This window comes from Mus musculus, chromosome X, assembly GCF_000001635.26.
Source record: "Mus musculus strain C57BL/6J chromosome X, GRCm38.p6 C57BL/6J".
Lineage (NCBI taxonomy): Eukaryota > Metazoa > Chordata > Mammalia > Rodentia > Muridae > Mus > Mus musculus.
The window spans coordinates 28,493,769-28,512,793 of NC_000086.7; the positions used below are offsets into that span (position 1 = coordinate 28,493,769).

Consider the following 19,025-nt stretch of genomic DNA (forward strand, 5'->3'; position numbering starts at 1 on the left):
CACATATCCTTAATTTACTTGCCAAAATCAAAAACCTGATTCCACAGACAGATACTGAACTCAGTTGAATTTTTTAATAAACTTTATATTCGAGTTTCCATCAAACTTGTTCTCAAAAAAGACACTGTAGGCACAGTAGATGATGTTTCTATTTGGTATACCAATTCCCCAACTTTTGAAAGTCAAAGGATTCATGGCAAAGGTAATTCCCCCATCAAAGTACAGAATAAGTGTGTGCAAGGTTTCAAAGCAAAGCTCACATTTTCAACTCTATATTTCCCCCTTACCTTGCTCTCATTTTTTTTTTTTTTTTTTTTTTTTTGGTTTTTCGAGACAGGGTTTCTCTGTGTAGCCCTGGCTGTCCTGAAACTCACTCTGTAGACCAGACTGGCCTCGAACTCAGAAATCCGCCTGCCTCTGCCTCCCGAATGCTGGGATTAAAGGCGTGCGCCACCACGCCCGGCTCCTTGCTCTCTTTAGGGTAGAAGTTTCTGTCTCAATGGAGTTGTAAAACTCTGTCCCAGAACATTCTTTCTCAAGGAGCTACTGAAAAACTCCTATCCAATGTTCTTGAATGGAAGGGTTTCTTGTTTCAGCACACTAATGTGTAATTAAGGGGACAAACGTAAACATTTGTATCAGCTAATCCAAGAATAACTTCAGGAAGATCATATAGAGTTATACTTCAAGACCTGGAATATTCCTATATCCTGTATTCCTGAAAGTCTGGTAAATAGTTGACATGACCTCCTTTCTGTCAATGCCCATCTCCATTACTTTGATGCTCTTTAGCCTGGAGTTTTGTCTCCTGCAATGGTCACATGGTCACTCAAAACTGTCTTCTTCTTCTTCTTCTTCTTCTTCTTATTATTATTATTATTATTATTATTATTATTGATTTACAGGACCACATTACTATTCTTTTACATCCTAGTGATAAAGTTGTGCTTTTTCAGGGACTACTCAGCAATCAAGTGCTGACATCTGGCTTTCAAAATATATTCAAGGTCCCCACCTTCTGACATCGCTAGGTAACACAGCAATGTGCCCTAAAATACAAAAATATCACCCACATTGAATACCAAAATGCAATTGTTTGAATGTAGAAATGATTTTAGAGCACCCAAAAACCATCAGTGTTAAATTATGTGCCATGCGCTCTGGTCGAGTCAACTTAAGCTGAGAGGCTTGAAAGTCACTCATGAGGCAAAGAGCTTCAAGGAAGCTCTCCTCCTGGAGTCTGGCATTCCCTCTAACCCATACATTAATTTTCCATTCCCGAGTTAGTCTAGTGTATGGATCCACGTGCTCTCTTTCAGTATTTTCCTATTATAAGTGCCTTTTATGTTTGAATTCTGACATAGCTAAAGCCTTCTGCCAGTGTTCCAACAGTCCTAGAACATCCTTGAGCAAGGCCATGGGCTTGAAATTCAGTAAGAATGTTGCTAATCAGAATAGCCTCTGGTACTATACTATCACTTTGAATAAAGGCTAGGTCACTCCCTTACACAGGAATTTACCATCACTGAGGAAGAAGGAAGTTTCAGACCAAAAGAGTAACCAGAATAGATACTTAGAACTATAGCGAAGTTACACCTATACACACACATATTTACAATGGCGTAAGTGGAAGATGGACTATACAATAGACTAAAATAGGAACTATGGCAAGGGCGCAAAGTCCTTGACCCTGGCATCTAAGATTTGTGAATCTTAGATGGAGCCCTTGTTGATCCTAGTTGTTATCAATGAATTCTATCCCAGGTGGTTCCCTTTAGACCTCTTGTGTTTGCATTACTCTGTTTTATGTAAGATTCTGGTCACCTCATTTGTAACTTACGAATATGTCACCCAACTTCCTTATTGTCTTCTGCATAAAAAGTCTGATGCTTGATTTGAAAAATACATTCAGATTTCACACAACCTCTCCTGTGTGTGTCTGTTTGTGAATTCATCCTACGCTTTGCCCACCCACAACTAGAGACCTGTTCCAAGCAGACAAAGGGGCCCAGAGTGTCTGTGGCAATTATGGAAAATAAATATAAATGCATTTCCTTGGTGAATTTAACGAAGAATGATCTAAGATTTGAATTTATTATTTCTCTCCCTCCAATATCTTCCACTGTTTCTCTCTGTTGCATGAATCTGTGTCTTTACCAGCTTGAATAACAGAATCAATTTCTCTCTCTCTCTCTCTCTCTCTCTCTCGCTCGCTCGCTCGCTCGCTTGCTCCCTCTCGTTCTCTTTCTCTCCGTCTCTCTCCCTCTCTCCCTCTCTCTCCCTCTCCCCTCTCTCTCTTTCTCTGTCTCTACCCCCATTGAGCCACACAAAAAGCACCATATGGGGAAAAATTAGTGATACCTAAAGAAATGTTTCATAGTGTTTTTCAAGTGAATAAATAACTGACTTCAACTGATCTGGATAAAAAACATTACAAATACCATTTTTATGCACTATTTATATATTTTATTCAATATTTGTGGTGGGTATTCATTTTTAAAAAACAGCTTTGATCCTATTTACCATTTTCCAAATGTGATCATTGTAACACTTACATAGATACACATTCATTACACTCTGGGTCAGAAGCATTGAAAAACATATTTTAAAATAACAGCTATGCCTTACATCAGATTATAATGATTGGTTACTTAAAACTCAAGGCAAGTAAGGTTGGTTGTTCCATTAGTCCCTTAAAGAGAGGTTATACAAAGGAAATGCATACAGTTGGCATTGTTCTACGTCTGAAGTGACCTCAGAGTATATTATTAACTCTGGTTTTGAGATTAAGCAAAAAGGCCAGTCATAGTAAAAGAAATTTCTCCTGAGAAATTTTTATTAAAAATTCATTACCATTGGTGTAGACTTGAGGTAAAGGTAGCTTGGCCTTCACAGAGTGATTTTGACCTGAAGGAGAATTTTCTCATAGATGCCCCAAATATTTCCGTGTGGTTTTCCTGCCTGGATTTGGGAAATGGGTTATTTGGGTCTCAGAAGTATGGGAATGTAAGTTCCCTCAGACTAAGGAGTCTTTAGGAGAACCAAGAACCAGGTTGACCTGTGGCAGCTTGGACAAGTGCTGGCTCCTGAGGCAGGCAGTGCTCCAGAGGAGTTAAAGTCATAGGAGATGCATATACATCGACATCATGTGACAGCAATATTTGCCAAGTGAACCCGTTGCTCTCTTCTCAGTAGAATGCATCTGCCATTGAGGGATGTGATGAAATTTCCTGGGATAGCTTCCTGGCTTCTTTGCACACAGTAGTAATATGCAGCAATGCTTTGGATCCTTAGGTCTTCTCTGGGCTAAGCTGCTTACTCAAAACTATTTTGAAGAAGTCACACCTAATGCTGGATATCCTTGGATCATCCCATGGTGTTTGGGGCACACAGACCTACTACATAAATAGCTCTTTATTTTTCCTTCCTCACTTTTCTCTCCTTCATTCTTGTCTCTTACACTCTATCTCCACATGTGTACCTAGCCCCAGACATGAGTATGTGACTGTTTACAGAGGACATAGAAAGTCTTAAAGTGACTTAGGGACTTTGGAAAAACAGAAGACAGTGAAGTATTTTGAGTGATCCTTAGTGATTAGAGTATGGTGTGATGGAGCTGTGGGCTGGGGAGAAGAGAGAGATTGTCACAGATCTCGAGATTCCTTATTATGATTGCATGGCTATGTGCAGGAGATGGTTCAGATGGGGGCCCAAACCCAGGGCGTGGCAGGCATGAAGGCAGGTGGTATGGAATGCTTCTCCTTTTGCTATGTCCTCATCCACACATAAGATTCCTGGGCTTCCTGACTTCTCAACAATTGTTGTGAATGTACGCTGCTGCCCTCTGGTGGTAGGCGGGTTGGAAGACATGCTGCGGCATCAACCTGGACCCTGATGACTGGGTGCCTGAAGACTCAGACCTTAGTTAATGGAAAAAAGAATCAAAGGTATTGGCAAATATTCTTATCTCCTGGCTCCAGCTTGAAAATGTGAATAGAGCTGCCTGTGCTTTGCCCTGAATCCACCCCAGAGCTATATTCTGGTAGATTGAAGCTGTCTACTCTCCCAGGGGCCCAGCTGAGGTTGTTGGAATTCACCCTTTTGGCATTTGTTCATCTTCCCTTATAACCTAATCTCTCAGCTACAACCAACTCTCTCATCTACCAGCACAGGGTTCTCCTGGGAAGACTGGGGGACAAGCATCTTTAAACTTACAGCATTCTTGTGGTCTGAATTCCAAATGTTTGCGCACTCATGACAAGCTTGGCAGCTGTACAGCAGGTACTTTATTGTTAATGACGTAGTCATAAGCCAGGTATCTCGGCCCTGAGAACAAAAAATTATTAATCTGAGTCAAGCTCTCAGATAGGAAAATGGAAACACCATTACCATATAGATGGACTTTGCTATGATTTTTACTACTCTGTCCACTGCATGTATGTATGAACGATAAAGGCGGCATCTTACCACTACAAGACAGGATATTAAAAACAAAGAGAATTTATTGAACTTTCTAGAAGCTATTTGACTTTTCCTATGAACTGTGGTCCTCCACTGCCAGGTTGCTGACCTGGCTCCCCAACAAACACCCCTAACATCTATTTATATTATATTCTGATGACATAACCCAACCTGGTGCCGCCTGAGACTCCATTGTAAAGAAAAAATATACAGCTCACATCCACAGGTTGATGGAGGACATCAGAGGCAAAGATCATTCTCACACAAACAACTGGCAAGATTGTTGGTAATTGATCTTCACCAGGCATCTGGGGTCCATGCAACTTTCTGAGTTACTCAGATTAAAGTACATTTCACTTAAACTGGACATCCTGGTTCAAGATTATGCCAGGTTTGTATTCAAATTAATCTAAAACAGGGAGCCCTTACCTAGGAAGGGTTCGAAATATGAAATAAACACCTCAGCAACTTTAGGGAAACTGACTTCAGCAAGCTTCAGCCTGCCAGGGGATGGAAAACTTTACTTGCTAGGTTTGCAGGTACCTTTTTGTTGAGGCCGGCCAACAGCTCACATGTATGGGTTCAGCAATGCCTCTACAAGAATTATGCCAATTGTCACAACAAAATTTGTGACTCTTAGGCTATATTGGGAGCTAGAGGTCATCCTCCTCATCTTTATTGTCTCTATGGCCTGATGAATCAGACCAAAAGCCATAATATGTACTGGAATGCTTTTAGAATGAAAATTAGTAGCTGCCATCTGCACACTCTTGGGGGCAGGGATGCACACCTGGTACAGTCAGGCTGAAGGGTGTTGATTGACCTGCTTGAAAAACAAAATCCAGACAGTGAAAGGCAACAGTACACAGTTTCTTTGTGGAAGCACAGGTACTTTATTCAGTTGCAAATTAGCAACAATCAAGATCAGGCTCTGGCCTCCAGGTGTGTGGGAGCTGGCTTTTAGAATTAGTAAAAAGGCCAGAGATTCTCTGGAAGTGGAGGCTGTGCTCTGAATCAACTTTGCTAGATAATCAAGATTTTTAGCTATCTTCAATAGGAATCTCTAATATTGGACTTATTACAAGACCAGTCCAAGACTGTGTTAGAATAACTGGTCACCTTTAAGAAAAGAGAAAAATCATTATGACTATTATATGACTAATATTTCTAGTCAGAATATACAGTCTCTGATGTTCATTTTGCCATAAAGTTTTAAAAGCTTGAAGCAAGAGAGCTTCACTAGTCCAAACTGGAAAAATGGAAAGCAAGGATGGGTCGAAAACATGTACCCAATTTAGCTTCCTTGTCACTTCAGTCAGGGCACTGAGCCAACTCACCTGCCAGCTTGTCAAACGAATTAGCCATCATGCTTCTGCAGTGTTCCATGGAGAGAACCTATGTTTTTCCTTTCCCTAATAAGGTAGCTGTTTAGGATCAAACCATATGCCAATAAGTAGATCCTTTTAAGATACTATAAAGCATTAAGTTCTTTGACATCCAAATTTCAAAATTCTAAAATAAAAGTATGATTTAAATAATGTGCACAGAAATACACTAAATAATATGCACAGGGATATAATTTCCCCCTTCTTTGTCTTTTAAGAAGTTAAAGTTTTTTTTGTTTGTTTGTTTTTTTTTGTTTTTTTGTTTTTTTTTTTTGTTTTGTTTTGTTTTGTTTTTATCGTAAACTTTTTTTTAATTAGGTATTTTCCTCGTTTACATTTACAATGTTATCCCAAAAGTCACCCATACCCACCCCACCCCCCATTCCCCTACCCACCCACTCCCCCTTTTTGGCCCTGGTGTTCCTCTGTACTGGGGCATATAAAGTTTGCAAGTCCAAAGGGCCTCTATTTCCAGTGATGGCCAACTAGACCATCTTTTGATACATATGCAGCTAGAGTCAAGAGCTCCGGGGTACTCGTTAGTTCATATTGTTGTTCCACATATAGGTTTGCAGTTCCCTTTAGTTCCTTGGGTACTTTCTCTAGCTCCTCCATTGGGGGCCGTGTGACCCATCCAATAGCTGACTGTGATCATCCACTTCTGTGTTTGCTAGGCCCTGGCATAGTCTCACAAGATACAGCTATATCTGGGTCCTTACAGCAAAATCTTGCTAGTGTATGCAATGGTGTCAGCGTTTGGAAGCTGATTATGGGATGGATCCCTGGATATGGCAATCACTAGATGGTCCATCCTTTCGTCACAGCTCCAAATTTTGTCTCTGTAACTCCTTCCATGGGTGTTTTGTTCCCATTTCTAGGAATGGGCAAAGTGTCCACACTTTGGTCTTCATTCTTAAAGTTAAAGTTTTAAAGTTCCACAATATCTTGTCCTTTAGAATTAATAACTTGTTGACAAAACATCTCAAATACTTGACTGTTATAGTCAGTATTCACGTAACATGGGCAGTGATTAATAGCACTTTGAATTGTTTCTCTTAAAGAGTGAGTGGTTGATGTCCAGGACTCCACAGAAAGTTGTCTGCACAGACCAGAGTGTGGACCTCAGAAGCTAACAGCTTCTGGGACAGGCGAGAGCCACAGAGCTTCTGAGGCAGCGCCGTTTTCGGGCTCCAGACATCTGGCCATCTTCCCGGCCAGATGACAGGGGTCTGCCCAGCCTGGGAGGCTAGGATTTTGACTCAGGAGCGGCGGGAGCCACCTTGGTTCCCGGACTCAGCAGAAAGCAGCCTGCACAGGTGAGAGTGTGGACTACAGAAGCTAACAGCTTCTGGGACAGGCAAGAGTGACAGAGCTTTTGAGGCAGCGCCATATTCGGGCTTCAGACATCCGGCCACCTTCCCGGCCAGAGGTCAGGTGTCTGCCCGGACGGAGAGGCCCTAGCCTCAGGATCCGCGGGAGCCATTTTGGTTCCGGGACTTCACAGAAAGTAGTCTGCACAGATGAGAGTGTGGACTACTGAAATTAACAGCTTCTGGGACAGGTGAAAGCAACACAGCTTCTGGAAAAGGTTCTATTTTGGCCCTTCATCTTCGGCCAGGAGAAGGTCCAAACACCAGATAAGTGTGCACCTTCCCTGTAAGAGGTGAGCTTGCCTGCAGACAGCGCTCTGACCACTGAAACTCAGAGGAGAGATCTAGTCTCCCAGGTCTGCTGATAGAGGGTAACAGAATCACCAGAGGAACAATCTCTAAACAGAGACAACTATAACAACTAACTCCAGGTATTACCAGATGGCGAAAGGTAAAAGTAAGAATCTTACTAACAGAAACCAAGACCACTCACCATCATCAGAACCCAGCACTCCCACTTTGCCAAGTCCAGGGCAACCCAACACACCCGAAAAGCTAGACCCGGATTTAAAAGCATATCTCATGATGATGGTAGAGGACATCGAGAAAGACTTTAATAACTCACTTAAAGAAATACAGGAGGGGCCACCTTCCTGGTGAGAGCACAGGGGTCCGCCCGACCCGAGAAGTTTCTTCCATAGGCCCTGGCGGCCGGAGCCTCCTTGGCTCCGGGACTCCGCGGAGGGCAGGCTGCACGGGTGAGGGTGTGGAATACAGAGGCCAGCCGTTTCTGGGACAGGCGAGAGCCAGAGAGCTTCTGAGGTGGTACCATCTACAGCTCCAGACAACCGGCCACCTTCCTAGTGAGAGCACAGGGGTCCGCCCGGCCTGAGAGTTTTCTGCCACAGGCCCCCGCGGCGGGAGCCTCCTTGGCTCCGGGACTCCGCGGAGGGCAGGCTGCACTGGTAAGGGTGTGGAATACAGAGGCCAGCCATTTCTGGAACAGGCAAGAGCCAGAGAGCTTCTGAGGTGGCACAAACTTCGGCTCCAGACAATCGGCCACCTTCCTGGCCAAAGCAACAGAGCTCCTGGGAAAAATCCTGTTTTGGGCCTTCATCTTCAGCCAGGAGAAGGTCCAAACACCAGATAACTGTGCACCTTCCCTGAAAGAGGAGAGCTTGCCTGCAGAGACTGCTCTGACCACTGAAACTCAGAGGAGAGAGCTAGTCACCCACGTCTGCTGATAGAGGGTAACAAAATCAACAGAGTAATAATCTCTAAAAAAAGACAACTATAACAACTAAATCCAGAGATTGCCAGATGGCGAAAGGAAAAAGTAAGAATCCTACTAACAGAAACTAGGACCACTCACCATCATCAGAACCCAGAACGCCCACTTTGCCCAGTCCAGAGGATCCTAACACAACTGAAAAGGTAGACCTGGATTTAAAAACATATCTCATGATGATGGTAGAGGACATAAAGAAGGAATTTAATAATTCACTTAAAGAAATACAGGAGAACACTCCTAAAGAGTTACAAGTCCTTAAAGAAAAACAGGAAAACACAACCAAACAGGTAGAAGTCTTTATAGAAAATCAGGAAAACACTTCCAAACTGATGATGGAAATGAACAAAACCATACTAGACCTAAAAAGGGAAGTAGACACAATGAAGAAAACCCAAAGTGAGGCAACACTGGAGATAGAAACCCTAGGAAAGAAATCTGGAACCATAGATGCCAGCATCAGCAACAGAATACAAGAGATGGAAGAGAGAATCTCAGGTGCAGAAGATTCCATAGAGAACATCGGCACAACAATCAAAGAAAATGGAAAATGCAAAAAGATCCTAACTCAAAACATCCAGGAAATCCAGGACACAATGAGAAGACCAAACCTATGCATAATAGGAGTGGATGAGAATGAAGAATTTCAACTCAAAGAACCAGCAAACATCTTCAACAAAATTATTGAAGAAAACTTCCCAAATCTAAAGAAAGAGATGCCCATGAACATACAAGAAGCCTACAGAACTCCAAATAGACTGGACCAGAAAAGAAATTCCTCCTGACACATAATAATCAGAACATCAAATGCACTAAATAAAGATAGAATACTAAAAGCAGTAAGGGAAAAAGGTCAAGTAACATATAAAGGCAAGCCTATCAGAATTACACCAGATTTTTCATCAGAGGCTATGAAAGCCAGAAGAGCTTGGAAAGATGTTATACAGACACTAAGAGAACACAAATTCCAGCCCAGGCTACTATACCCAGCCAAACTCTTAATTATCATAGATGGAGAAACCAAAGTATTCCACGACAAAAATAAATTCACCCATTATCTCTCCACGAATCCAGCCCTTCAAAGGATAATATCAGAAAAAAAGAAAAAAAACCAATACAAGGACGGGAACCACGCCCTAAAAAAACCAAGAAGATAATCCATCAACAAAACTAAAAGAAGACAGCCACAAGAACAGAATGCCAACTTTAACAACAAAAATAACAGGAAGCAACAATTACTTTTCCTTAATATCAATAGTCTCAACACCCCAATAAAAAGACATAGACTAACAAACTGGCTACAAAAACATGACCCAACATTTTGCTGCTTACAGGAAACTCATCTCAGAGAAAAAGATAGACACCACCTCAGAATTAAAGGCTGGAAAACAATTTCCAAGCAAATGGTATGAAGAAACAAGCTGGAGTAGGCATCCTAATATCTGATAAGATTGACTTCCAACCCAAAGTCATCAAAAAAGACAAGGAGGGGCACTTCATACACATCAACGGTAAAATCCTCCAAGAAGAACTCTCAATTATGAATATCTATGCTCCAAATACAAGGGCAGCTACATTCATTAAAGAAACTTTAGTAAAGCTCAAAGCACACATTGCACCTCACACAATAATAGTGGGAGACTTCAACACACCACTTTCACCAATGGACAGATCATGGAAACAAAAACTAAACAGGGACACAGTGAAACTAACAGAAGTGATGAAACAAATGGACTTAACAGATATCTACAGAACATTTTATCCTAAAACAAAAGGATATACCTTCTTCTCAGCACCTCATGGTACCTTCTCTAAAATTGACCACATAATTGGTCACAAAACAAACCTCAACATATACAAAAATATTGAAATTGTCCCATGCGTCCTATCAGACCACCATGGTCTAAGGCTGATCTTCAATAACAAAATAAATAATAGAAAGCCAACATTCACATGGAAACTGAACAACACTCTTCTCAATGATACCTTGGTCAAGGAAGGAATAAAGAAAGAAATTAAGGACTTTTTGGAGTTTAATGTAAATGAAGCCACAACATACCCAAACTTATGGGACACAATGAAAGCATTCCTAAGAGGAAATCTCATAGCTCCGAGTGTCTCCAAAAAGAAACTGGAGAGAGCACACATTAACAGCTTGACAACACATCTAAAAGCTCTAGAACAAAATGAAGCAAATTCACCCAAGAGGAGTACATGACAGGAAATAATCAAACTCAGGGGCGAAATCAACAAAGTGGAAACAAGAAGAACTATTCAAAGAATCAACCAAATGTGGAGCTGGTTCTTTGAGAAAATCAACAAGATAGACAAACCCTTAGCCAGACTCACTAGAGGGCACAGAGAAAGCATTCAAATTAACAAAATCAGAAATGAAAAGTGAGACACAACAACAGATCCTGAAGAAATCCAAAACTCCATCAGATCCTTCTACAAAAGGCTATACTCAACAAAACTGGAGAACCTGGATGAAATGGAGAAGTTTCTAGATAGACACTAGGCACCAAAGTTGAATCAAGATCCGGTTAAATGATCTAAACAGCCCTATATCCCCCAAAGAAATAGAAGCAGTCATTAATAGTCCCTGAACCAAAAAAAAAAAAAAAAAAACCCAGGACCAGATGGGTTTAATGCAGAGTTCTATCAGACCTTCAAAGAAGATCTAATTCCAGTTCTTCACAAACTATTCCACAAAATATAAACAGAAGGTACTCTACCCAACCCATTCTATGAAGCCACAATTATTCTGATACCTAAACAGCAAAGAGACACAACAAAGATAGAGAACCTCAGACCAATTTCCCTTATGAATATTAATGCAAAATACTCAATTAAGTTTTTGGTAACTGAATCCAAGAACACATCAAAACAATCATCCATCCTGACCAAGTAGGTTTCATCCCAGGGATGCAGGATTGGTTCAATATACGGAAATCCATCAAGGTAATCCATTATATAAACAATCTCAAAGACAAAAACCACATGATCATCTCCTTAGATGCTGAGAAAGCATTTGACAAAATCCAACACCCATTCATGATAAAATTGTTGGAAAGATCAGGAATTCAATGCCAATACCTAAACATGATAAAAGCAATCTACAGCAAACCAGTAATCAACATCAAAGTTAATGGTGAGAAGCTGGAAGCAATTCCACTGAAATCAGGGACTAGACAAGGCTGACCACTCTCTCCCTACCTATTCAACATTGTACTTGAAGTCCTAGCCAGAGCAATTAGACAACAAAGAGAGATCACGGGGATAAAAATTGGAAAAGAAGAAGTCAAAATATCACTTTTTGCAGATGATATGATAGTATATATAAGTGACCCTAAAAATTTTACCAGAGAACTCCTAAGCCTGATAAACAGCTTCAGTAAAGTAGCTGGATATAAAATTAACTCAAACAAGACAATGGCATTTCTGTACACAAAGGATAGACAGGCTGATAAAGAAATTAGGGAAACAACACCCTTCTCAATAGTCACAAATAATGTAAAATACCTTGGTGTGACGCGAACTAAGGAAGTGAAAGATCTATATGATAAGAACTTCATGTCTCTGAAGAAAGAAATTAAAGAAGATCTCAGAAGATAGAAAGATCTCCCATGTTCATGGATTGGCAGGATCAATATAGTAAAAATGGCTTTCTTGCCAAAAGCAATCTACAGATTCAATGCAATCCCCATCAAAATTCCAACTTAATTCTTCAACGAATTAGAAAGGGCAATCGGCAGATTCATCTGGAATAACAAAAAACCTAGGATAGCAAAAACTCTTCTCAAGGGTAAAAGAACCTGTGTTGGAATCACCATGCCCGACCTAAAGCTGTACTACAGAGCAACTGTGATAAAAACTGCATGGTACTGGTATAGTGACAGACAAGTAGAGCAATGGAACAGAATTGAAGACCCAGAGATGAACCTACACACCTATGGTCACATGATCTTTGACAAGAGAGCTAAAACCATCCAGTGGATAAAAGACAGCATTTTCAACAAATGGTGCTGGCACAACTGGCTGTTATCATGTAGAAGAATGCGAACTGATCAATTCCTATCTCCTTGCACTAAGGACAAATCTAAGTGGATTAAGGAACTCCACATAAATCCAGAGACACTGAAACTTACAGAGGAGAATGTAGGGAAAAGCCTCAAAAATATGGGTACAGCAGAAAAATTCCTGAATAGAACAACAATGGCTTGTGCTGTAAGAGTGAGAATCGATAAATGGTACCTCATAAAATTGCAGAGCTTCTGCAAGGCAAAAGACACCGTCAATAAGACAAAAAGTCCACCAACAGATTGGGAAAGGATCTTTACCTATCCCAAATCAGATAGGGGATTAATATCTAATATATTTATGAATTCAAGAAGTTAGACTCCATAAAATCAAATAACCCCATTAAAAATGGGGCTCAGAACTGAAAAAAGAATTCTCACCTGAGAAATACAAATGGCAGAGAAGCACCTGAAAAAAAAATGTTCATCATCCTTAATCAACAGGGAAATGCAAATCAAAACAACCCTGAGATTCCACATCACACCAATCAGAATGGCTAAGATGAAAAATTCAGGTTACATCAGATGCTGGCGAGGATGTGGAGAAAGAGGAACACTCCTCCATTGTTGGTGGGATTGCAAGCTTGTATAACCACTCTGGAAATGTGATTCCTCAGACAATTGGACATAGTACTACCGTAGGATCCTGCAATACCTCTCCTGGGCATATATCCAGAAGATGTCCCAACTGGTAAGAAGGACACATGCTCCACTATGTTCATAGCAGCCTTATTTATAATAGCCAGAAGCTGGAAAGAACCCAGATGACCCTCAACAGAGGAATGAATACAGAAAATGTTGTACATTTACACAATGGAGTACTACTCAGCTATTAAAATGAATGAATTTATGAAATTCCTAGGCAAATGGTTGGACCTGGAGGGCATCATCCTGAGTGAGGTAACCAATCACAAAGGAACTCACAGAACATGTACTCACTGATAAGTGGATATTAGCCCAGAAACTCAGGATACCCAAGATATAAGATACAATTTGCTAAACGCATGAATCGCAAGAAGAACAAAGACCAAAGCGTGGACACTTTGCCCCGTCTTAGAATTGGGAACAAAACACCCATGGAAGGAGTTACAGAGACAAAATTAGGGGCTGTGATGAAAGGATGGACCACCTTGTGATTGCCATATCCAGGGATCCATCCCATAATCAGCTTCCAAATGCTGACACCATTGCATACACTAGCAAGATTTTGCCTAAAGGACCCAGATATAGCTGTCTCTTGTGAGACAATGCCATGGCCTAGCAAACACAGAAGTTGATGCTCACAGTCAGCTATTGGATGGATCACAGGGCCTCCAATGGAGGAGCTAGAGAAAGTACCCAAGGAGCTAAAGGGAACTGCAACCCTATATGTGGAACAACAATATGAACTAACCAGTACCCCGGAGCTCTTGTCCCTAGCTGCCTATGTATCAAAAGATGGCCTAGTTGGCCATTACTGGAAAGAGAGGCCCATTGGACTTGCAAACTTTATATGCCCAGTACAGCGGAACGCCAGGGCCAAAAAGGGGGAGTTGGTGGGTAGAGCAGTGGGGGGGGGGTGGGTATGGGGGAATTTTGGGATAGCATTGGGAAATGAAAATGAGGAAAATACCTAATTAAAAAAAAGAATGAAGTAGAAATAAAAAAATGAGTGGTTGTAACTAGAAGGCTTGAAAAGTTATTAATAGTTACATGTGCATAATTTATTTATTAACTTAGGAATAAGAGCATTTATTTGCAGCAATTTATTAAGTCTAATTCCTCAAGAATTCACACCCTTATGTGGAAACAAGTAGTAACTGAGGACACTGAGGAAAGAATTTTATAGGCACAATTTTCAAGAATACTAAAATATTATATTAAACCATAATTGTTTTGAATATATAAAGAATATGTAGGACCTATAGACTGCCTGAGATATAAATCCAACATGGCATTGCTTTAAGTTATCTAGGCAATCGAGAAAAATTTATTAAATGTCTAAAACCAGCCTTCTTAAAAGGACAGCATTTTTTCTATGAGTTGTATATGCATAAGCAATTGCAAATTTGAGATTAATAGCATCTGAAGGACGAAAAATCTTAAGCAATTGTGAGCTCTGACATAATATTTACTATTAATATACAAATGAAGGTTTGATTGTTCAGCATTTTAAAACACCATCTACAGCACACAACGTAATTATCTGTGCTGAAACAGTGGGAAGAATAAGCATGTGATCTAATTTACATCTACTTACTTCCCATACAGGGGTTGTTTTTAAACACAATAATTGGGATGTATGCATGCATGGATTTATAGAAGCTACAGAAGCATGCATAAAAACAATTCTTAACTTATCTTTGGGATATTGATTGTCAATCTTATTTAAAATGATGGTATGCAATAGATTAATATTTTGTAATAACTAAATTAATTGCTGTTTTGAACACAGAACAGACACTTAGTCAGGTTTTTAAGACACAAATTTTGTTATAGGTTTTCTAAAATACACAAGTATATCTTACAATCCTTTATTAGTACCAAAGTAGTTTTAATAGGATGTAGAAACTGTGTTTTGAGGTGAACGACACCTCGGCCTTGCACACCCTTGGCCTTCCTCTCAGGCAGAAGAGGCTGAAGGCAGCCCAATCTGTTGTAGGCCAGAAAGCCCACCCTGAGTCTTAGTGCAAAAATTATGGCTACCCAGGTCGGGACAGGTGGAGGCTTATGGGGCAATGGCAAGGGCAGCCCTCTCTTGAGTTCCTTACAAAGCCTCCCACTTTCTGGAGACCTCCCGAACCACTACAGCTCAGGGAAAGCTGTGTGCCCCAAGGTCCCGCCCCACAGCAGCCAGCAGCTAGCTGGCTCCACGTGGGCCAACAATTGGCTGGGAGGATGAGAAAATGACTTTACAATAATGTTTTCTCTTGCCAAAGAATTGTTGTTGGCACAGCTAATATTTGATTAACATTGATTATTATTAATAACAATTGAGACTGCAAGCTTATACAACCACTCTGGAAATCAGTCTGGCTGTTTCTCAGAAAATTGGACATGGTACTACTGAAGGATCCCGCAATACCTCTACTGGGCATATATCCAGAAGATGTACCAACTAGTAAGAAAGAAACATGTTCCACTATGTTCATAGCAGCCTTATTTATAATAGCCAGAAGCTGGAAAGAACCCAGATGCCCCACAACAGAGGAATGGATACAAATAATGTGGTACATTTACACAATGGAGTGCTACTCAGCTGTTAAAAAGAATGAATTTATGAAATTCCTTGGCAAATGGTTGGACCTGGAGGGCATTATCCCGAGTGAGGCAACCCAATCACAAAAGAACTCAAGTGATATGTACTTCTGATAAGTGGATATTCGCCCAGAAACTTAGAATACCCAAGATATAAGTTACAATTTGCAAAACTCATGAAACTCAAGGAGAAGGAAGACCAAAGTGTGGACACTTTGCCCCTTCTTAGAGTTGGGAACAAAATACCCATGGAAGGAGTTACATAGACAAAGTTTGGATCTGAGAGAAAAGGATGGACCATCTAGAGACTCCCATATCCAGGGATCCATCCCATAATCAGCCTCCAAAGGCTGACACCATTGCATACACTAGCAAGATTTTGCTGAAAGGACCCTGATATAGCTATCGCTTTTGAGACTATGCCGGAGTCTTGCAAACACATAAGTGGATGCTCACAGTCAGCTATTGGATGGATCACAGCGCCCCCAATGGAGGAGCTAGAGAAAATACCCAAGGATCTAAAGGGATCTGCAACCCTATAGGTGGAACAACATTATATATATAGGTGAACTATCCAGTACCCCGAAGCGCTTGACTCTAGATGCATATATATAAAAAGATGGCCTAGTCGGCCATCACTGGAAGGAGAGGCCCATTGGACTTGCAAATTTTATATGCCTCAGTACAGGGGAATGCCAGGGCCAAAAAGTGGGAGTGGGTGGGTAGGGGAGTGGGGGGGAGGGTATGGGGAACTTTTGGGATAGCATTAGAAATATAAATGAGGACAATACCTAATAAAAATAATTAATAACAATTATAAAAGCTTTCTTTATTTTCTGCAAAGCCTTCTGTAGTAAACTAAAACCCTAAGTAATAAAAAGATATCGCCTCTGAATCTTTTCAGGAGCAACAGCTACTCCCCAAAACTTAAAAGCTCCTTGTGTGAGAGCAAGGATTTAAAGTAAACTTCCCTTGAGAGGCATTAGCTAATAAAATATTTCTACTTAGAAAACAATGTACACTGGAAGATTCAAACTCTTGGCTTGTTGTATAGAAGCAGAAATGATAAAAATTTCGTACATAATGTAGATCAATATTTATCCATATCTAGAGGCAAAATATTCCAGTTATTTTAAACTTACTTGAAGCAAAACCTTTACAATCATTAAGATGCAAAGGAGAGAGAGAAAAAAGAAACACACTTTTATATCTATAATAACTATATAAAATGTAGGCAAGCCAGATTATAATGCCTTTATAAATTTTACAGTCTGATTGATCCTTTATAAACTATGGATTTGAACTTTATTAAAACAGCATCTGGCTAGATCTGCAAAGATGCTCTTTTAGCTAAAGGGAATTTCCCCTGGAGGCAAATCTCCAGAGCTTCCCTAGGCACTGTTTGCAAGACAAAGGAAAGTCACACAAACCAAGCAAAAGCTGCTCTGAGCTTAGTTCCTCTTGCCATGAGGATGATATTAGAATTACTAAGTTTCTTTTGCAACATTAGATTATATCTATAACTTTGGGAAAGCAAAACCCAATTTCAAAACAATTTATCACTTTAAGAATCAACATTAAAACTTCACTACTACATTGCAAAATTTGGCTGCCAATTTATATCTATGAATGCATGACAATGTAAGTTTTAACGCTTCATAAAAGAGACATTGCTTTAAATTTTATCTTAATCTTACTTTCTAGGATAACAATCACATTAAATATTATCTCAGTTAAAAGTATCTTAGGAGGCCCAGTTTTTTGGCCTGCTCCACCACATGTTTGAAAAGATTCCTGAGTTGCCAAATTAAGGCTAAACTTCTGTTACCAATATAACAATTATTTAATCTTAACCAATAATTTATGAGCTGATTGTGAAGACACACTGAGCATATTACTAGTTAAAAAGAAGAAGAAGAAGAAGAAGAAGAAGAAGAAGAAGAAGAAGAAGAAGAAGAAGAAGAAGAAGAAGAAGAAGAAGAAGAAGAAGAAGAAGCTATACCAGCACTTTTCTAAATTTTCACATAGCTCTAAACACATGCACAAAACACACAAAGCAGAAACCAACAGCTCCAGACATGTGGAACCCCTACTTGTCCTCAATGAGCAGGCAAAAGAATTAGAAGGGTAAGCTTCCTTTTCATAAACAAAACTTGGTCCATCTTGACCAATCTCTGGAGACCACCAGGTGACTCTTGCTCTCCCACTTCCCAGGGTGTCCCCTGGTGAGGTGACAGTCTTCCTAGCACATCTGCTGACCACAGCCTGAAGGGACAGCTGCAAATATCAAGCGCACATTTCATAAAATCCCATTGTCTATAAACACCAGAGAAAACAAACTCAGGCAGATCTAAACTCAGACTGCACCATGTTTCAGAGGCACGAAACAAAACACAGACAACAAACCAATACAACAAGCACATGTTCAATTCCGGAAACATAAGACAGACACTTAGAATGAAGACACCAGCTGGCACACACACAAGAGGGGGATTCCCCAATTTTCTCTCTGTCCCTGGGAGAGTTTCAAAATCCACTTTCTTTCTGCCTAATGCAGTTTCCAACTGCGGCCATCTGCCTGATTATTAAATCCCTTTTATTAAAACCTAATATTTCTCTCTCCTAAAAAAACAGCTTCTAGAAGCTGCAGCCAAAGGCCTGCCTGTTGAGTTCCTAGTTCCCGGTAGCTCACTGCTAAACCTAAGTGAATCCAGCGTGCTGGTATAGCACTGATCCATCTTATCCCATACCAACCTTCTGTGGTACAAATTTTAATTCTTTTCTTCTTGCATGGAGCTACAAATCAGCAGTGTTTCTTCCAAATGTCCTCTGCCTTTCTCAGGTCCTGCATTGGTTCGCCAAATTGTTGAGGCTGGCCAGTGGCTCACATGTCCGGGTTCGAGCCTGGAAGGCATCTTGGAATCTGGAAGAAAAGAGGGAATCTAGGCTATGAGAGAAAGGATGGAACCAAGACAATAGTCTGATCAAGGTTCAATTTTAATATAGGGGAACACGTGCTTATAAAGAGGGGGGCCCACTCCCACTGAATCATCCTTGGAGTCCAGCTGCATGTGTCCACATGTAGGCAATGGAACAGCTAGGCAGCAGGTAGCAGCAGCAGCAGTGGTTGAATAATAGGGTGGCAGGCTCCACTCCAGGTGATCTCCTAGTGACAAGTCAAGCCTGCTCAGCCTGTTTTCAGGCT

At 40.6% G+C, this 19,025-nt stretch overlaps 1 long non-coding RNA gene across 1 annotated transcript; it reads right to left on the reverse strand.

Annotated features, from left to right (window-relative positions):
• Positions 1-2,559: 2,559 nt before the first annotated feature.
• On the reverse strand, positions 2,560-18,754 carry Gm42177. The gene is made up of 3 exons (XR_880625.3): positions 18,575-18,754; positions 4,216-4,326; positions 2,560-3,920 (listed from the first exon to the last, which is right to left on the reverse strand). It is a non-coding gene; the product is annotated as a predicted gene, 42177 (long non-coding RNA).
• Positions 18,755-19,025: the final 271 nt, after the last annotated feature.